This window comes from Nicotiana tabacum, chromosome 20, assembly GCF_000715075.1.
Source record: "Nicotiana tabacum cultivar K326 chromosome 20, ASM71507v2, whole genome shotgun sequence".
In the NCBI taxonomy this organism is placed as follows: Eukaryota; Viridiplantae; Streptophyta; class Magnoliopsida; order Solanales; family Solanaceae; genus Nicotiana; species Nicotiana tabacum.
The window spans coordinates 108,356,688-108,362,253 of record NC_134099.1 but is presented as its reverse complement, the minus strand read 5'-3'; the positions used below and the strand labels follow the sequence as shown (position 1 = coordinate 108,362,253).

Below are 5,566 nucleotides of genomic sequence, written 5' to 3'. Positions count from 1 at the left end.
CCAAAAGAAGTCTCAGTCAAGAATAAAAGAAAGGAAAAAAAATGAATCCAAAGTGCAGAAGCGGAGAAAAGATGTGGACTACTCAAGACATAATTGAAGACACAAGTTCTGCATGTCCCGTCTTGATCTGAAAAAGCTGAAGAAAAATAAATCAACACCTGCAGCTAGCAAGCATGAGGGTTCAAATCAAAAGTCTGCATTAAGCACCATTCACGACTCAAGATCAAGTTTCGGAAGACTTATAGATAGGAATCTTGTAACTCATAGCTGATAGGCTTGTTTAGGTTTTTTAGATTTTGATTTTGATGTAATAATAGGACCGCGGACTAGAGCCTCAACGGGACCTCACTCGACTCTCCAACTCATCACTCCACCATTCTCCTTGAACAACACGCGACCTGATTCCCTTATAATCTGAGATATGTAGGTTGTTCAAAACTAGGACTCGGTTGCACCTTTTTCTTTTATTTTCTTCCTATTTTGAATAACGATATGGTCAAAAATTAGTCACATGGCTCACTTTATCTTTGTCTGAAAATTCTTCATGTTTCCAAACAAGGAGGTGCAGTTGTGAGCACCTAATTTTTTACTATATTTGAGTTTTTCATCACCTTTTAGTTTGTAAATATATTTTAAGTTTAATTTACATATTTTAGATCTTATTTATACTTTTATATATTTTACCTTAAGAAAATTGAAAACAATAAAAAAAGAGACACATTTTTAAGATAAGTTTTATCTTTATTTACAAAGAAAGAAAATGTTTTCCAAAAAAAATATTAGTTTGATAAGTAAATTTTGAGTAATTAGTATTTTATCGTGCTATTTCAAGTTTAGGAATAGTACTTTTATTTTTTCATCTATTAATCAATAAAAGAAAATCAAAATCACAAAAAAAGGAAAGAAATTTAATTTGGACTATTTCTCCAAAAGTCTTGCTTTTTTCAAATGTCCAAGTCATAAGCCCAAATTGGGCCAAACCTGAGCCCGATAATCAATAAACCATCAGATTTCCTCCCACCCAAAACCCTACATCTTATATATATCTTATTCTCTAATTCCAAGACAAGCTAAGACCTAAAATCCCTAGGACCCTAACGGCGGAGGACCCAAGAGAACTCTTGGATCTCTTTCTCACTTTACCTGACTTGGCTGCCCCTTTCCCTTGTACCCATTTCCACCTTTTTGCATTATAATTTTATAGATTACACATAACAGATCTTGGGGAGTTGGGGAGTTAGGCAAGGGAAAAGCGGATAAAAGGGATTTGAACACAGGCAATAGACGAAGGCTAACTCGTCACAGATCTAGCAGCAGCCAGCTCGAGCTTTCAACCAAAGTTTTAAACAAGTTGAAAATTCTCTAAATCCGGTGAGCTTTCGAAACTGTTGACATTCGTCAAAATTGGTTGATTTCAACTGGTTTTTCTTTTAAAAAAAAAAAAACAAAGTTGAACTCTGTTTTTGCCAATTTGTATCAAAATTGGGATGTTGAAATCGTTTGACGTCGCTGACGAGGTTCGTACGAGTTGGTGTGTCGGGTTTCAAACGTGGTCCCTTTTGCGGTTGAAATTTTGTTGTCGATTTCTAAGCTTTGATCCATCGGTTAGTCATTCTGTTCGACTTTTTGATTTGGAGTTTTATCCCATCAATATTGAAAGAATGTTTTCAGATACATTTTAATTTGCTAGTATGTTTGAATTTGCTAGTTGGATCTTCTTCTTTTCTAGTGCTCAGTTTTCATTTTTTTTATATATTATGTCTCTGTGTTAGAGTATAGAAGGGTTAATGTCAGCTAGTTAGTTGCAACATTTCAATTAAAATAATTGCATGATACTGCACAAATATGATTAATTTATAGGATATATTTTACAAAATTAAAATGTTAATATCACTCAACTTCATTGTAAAATTGTTGTTCTAGTATGTGAAGTGTAAATCTTTCAGTCCTTTAAAGCAACGAAGTTCTTCTTTGAAACGCCGAATATGTCTAGCCTGACAAATTTAGGAAAAAGATTCATCGCTAGCTTTGCTTCTAGATATAAGTAATTAATTAATAATCATTGTGGCTATGGGTACGGTTCCCTTGGAATGGTCACGATATGTAATTCCAATTCGCAATTCGGATGTGCATTTTATGTGACCCAACCCCAATTTCTAACAATAATAATAAAATAAACATGTTGTAAATCGCGGGTATGGTTCCCGTGACACGATTCGCAATGTGTATAAAATATACGAGTGCACGATATCATGTCTTGTTTCAGAAATAATTCCCTAAATAAATAAAAGCGGTTATAAAGTTAAAAATGTACAATAGGTTTTAAACATGTAATAAATTAGATAATTAACCAATTATTAATAGTTGAGCGACCGTGCTTGAGCTTGCTGGGCAAAATGCATACACGCATGGGGGACATAATCCATCAACTCAACAGCCTTTGTCATAGCTATCGTCCTTGAAGTTTTACACTTTGAGGGCGGTGATTTTGAGCTACGTTGCAGATGCTTCGAGCAGTCCTGCACAATTGAGATTCAAAAGTGTGAACATCAGATGGTTGGGCTTATGGTGACATTGGAATGCATAAACGCAGGCACAACATGTTGCAGCATGTGAGAGCTGTTGGTTCGCTAACAGTTGCTTCTGTTTTACCGTCCAAGAGGACAACTATGAATCTAGGCAATGGTCATTTTGGATAAACGACCCAGCACATGCTCAAGATGCAGCAAATGGATTCAGATTACATGAGTGTACATTTGGTATATGTTCCATAGGGTTTACAAAGTCGAACAAGGCTGCAATTGTCACCCATTATGATCGGTTAACGAATTGTTCATTTTAGATCAAATGTGATATCAAGGTTGAGTTTAATGCTCAACATTGATACTACGTGTCATGTAAAAGTCAACTTTTATCACTTTCATTATGATTAGACCACCTGACAATGTATTTTTTTATTTTAATTTATATATATATATAAACTAGCCTTAGGCGCTTGCCTAGTGGATTGCAAAAAAAAAAAATCACGGAACTCGGGAGTGCTCATACCTTCTCTCGGGTTAACAGAATTCCTTACCCGGTCTTCTATGTTCGCGGACCAATAAATAGAGTCACTTTCCTCGATTTGGGATTCTAAAATAAATCGGTGACTTGGGACACCATAAATTATTCCAAGTGACGACTCTGAATTTAAATAAATAATCTTATTTCGATCAATGTCACTTTAATTGGAAAAACTCCATATCCTCATTCAGGGAAAAAAAGGTGTGACAAATCACATTTGGATCATCTTGAGGAACATTTGATCTACTTTGCCATGCTGATAAAGTATCCGCCGTTTCATCTAGAATCTCCCAAGCTTCCGCATATGGCGTGGTCATGAAATTTTCAGCGGCAAGTTGGTTGACCATGCATTGATTGGTAGTATTGATCCCCCTATAGAAAGTTTGTTGAATCATAGCCTCCGTCATATCATTGTTTGGGCACTCTTTCATCATAGTTCGGTACCTCTCCCATATCTCATGCAAAGGCTCATTGGGTTCTTATTTGAATGCTAGAATCTCGTCTCTAAGAGTAGCCATATGCCCGAAAGAAAAGAACTTGGCAATAAATTTCTCCGCCAATTCATTCCATGTATGGATAGAATAGTTTGGCAGTATCTCTAACCAATCCAAGGCCTTCCCCCGTAGAGAGAAGGGAAATAGCCTCAACCGTAAAGCATCCTCGGAGACATTTGTCTGTTTACTCCCCATCAAGTGTCCAAAAACCCCTTCAAATGATTGTACGCATTTTGATTCGGAGCACCGGTGAAGAATCACGTTGCTCTAGCAATGTGAGCATAACATTTCTGATTTGAAAGTTGCCCGCCCTAATGTAGTGCGGGACTATGACACTTGCATACCTTTCATTCGGCAACACCCGGTGTGGAGCCGCTCTTTGTGGAGGTGGGGGTGGAACGGGAACATTGTCTTAAGGCGGTCGACCTCATCTATTTGCTTGAAGTTCAAGAGGAACCTCTTCAACTTGATCATCTTCCACGTCCACATCCCTCATAGGCATGTTTCTGAGTGGATCATTGTTGTTGAGAGTCATTGTTTTACCTACAATTATTTCACCAAAAAGATTAGTAACATGGAAGGAAAAGAAGACAATTCACACACAAAACTAAATATATATAGCTAAATTCATCTTTCGCTCCCCGGCAATGACGCCAAAAAATGATCTCGTCCAAGTCACATCTTTATTCGAGGTTATGAAACGGTCTATGCAATAGTAATACCCAACAGAGTCGGGGTCGAATTCCACAGGGAGCTATACGAATGAGATTTAGGAGTATATATTATGGTGAATAAGCTTGAACTATCTTAGATTGTACTTTCACAAATATGGTTGTTTCGAGGCCTAATTTGAACTAAGATTGAAATACAAATAATTGAAACTAAAAAATTGTGTTTTTGTTGGCATTTTCAAATAATGTAAAAGGCTTAGGGAACCTTCTCCTAGGTGTTTGCCTAACGGGTTGTAAACTTTATATCTTGTTTCGTTGGTCGGGGTGTATTATAGCTATCAACACTCAATTACCCACTCAATACCTCTCGGTAAGAGAGTAATTTTGCCCACTTTGGCTTTCTCAAGTCCAAATGGGTACTAAACCAAATAGTTGATAAAATGCTCAAATCGAGTTTTCTATCTCTAGGTTCAACCCTTTATTGGGGACTACCAATCTCTTGATTTCATCCCAAATTCTTGTTAGCCAAGTTTTCCTAGACTAAGTCACTCTTTCTCAAGTAGAAACCAAGTCAAATAGGCATAAACTAATATTTGCAACCATTAATTCTACAATTAAAAGCAAGAACAAGGCAAAATAATAAAAATCCAACCATAAACAACCCATAAATTAAACAACCATTAGGTTTACACACTAGGGTTGAGTCACAACCCTAGTAAAAAATCTAATCTAGTTACTCATAGGTATAGAATAAAACAAGGAAGAAAAGATGATAAAACTCATATTGAAAGATTAAAAGATAAAAATCCAATGTTAAATCACCAAAGTAATCTAAAGTTGCCTAAAGAAGCAAGTAAAAACGGCTATAGGAGTTTCAATATTCAAAACTTGACCTAATTTCATGAAACTAGTCTATTTAAACAAAGATGAAAATTTTAGACAAAATTGCCCTTTCGGAGGTTCTGCGGCCACATAATTCCATGTGCGGTCCACACTTTGCTTTAGACATGACAGGAGTGGAATTTGCGGTCGCACAATTCTAGAATGTGGCCGCATGTCAAATGTTCTACAGTCCGCACAAATCTTGGTGCGGCTGCATAGGGCTCTTCTGTGGATCGCACAGTTCAGAGTGCGACTACGTAGTTGACTTCTGCTGCCGCACAATAATTGTGTGGCCCGCATTCTCCATTGAACATGAAGTGAGACTTCTTTGAACTTTAACTCTAGCATAACTTCTGCGGCCGATCCGCATTTGTCACTTGGACTCTGCTGGATTTCGTTCACATTTTGCGGCAGCAAAAGGAAATCTATGGTCCGCACTTGGGCCTTTATGCTTGA

General features: G+C 37.0%; 1 long non-coding RNA gene across 1 annotated transcript; it reads left to right on the top strand.

The window, feature by feature from the left end:
* The first annotated feature begins 1,011 nt into the window (after positions 1-1,011).
* On the top strand, positions 1,012-2,949 carry LOC107785069 (uncharacterized). Its single transcript, XR_012703926.1, has 2 exons — positions 1,012-1,604; positions 2,518-2,949. It is a non-coding gene; the product is annotated as an uncharacterized LOC107785069 (long non-coding RNA).
* The last annotated feature ends 2,617 nt before the right edge of the window (positions 2,950-5,566 follow it).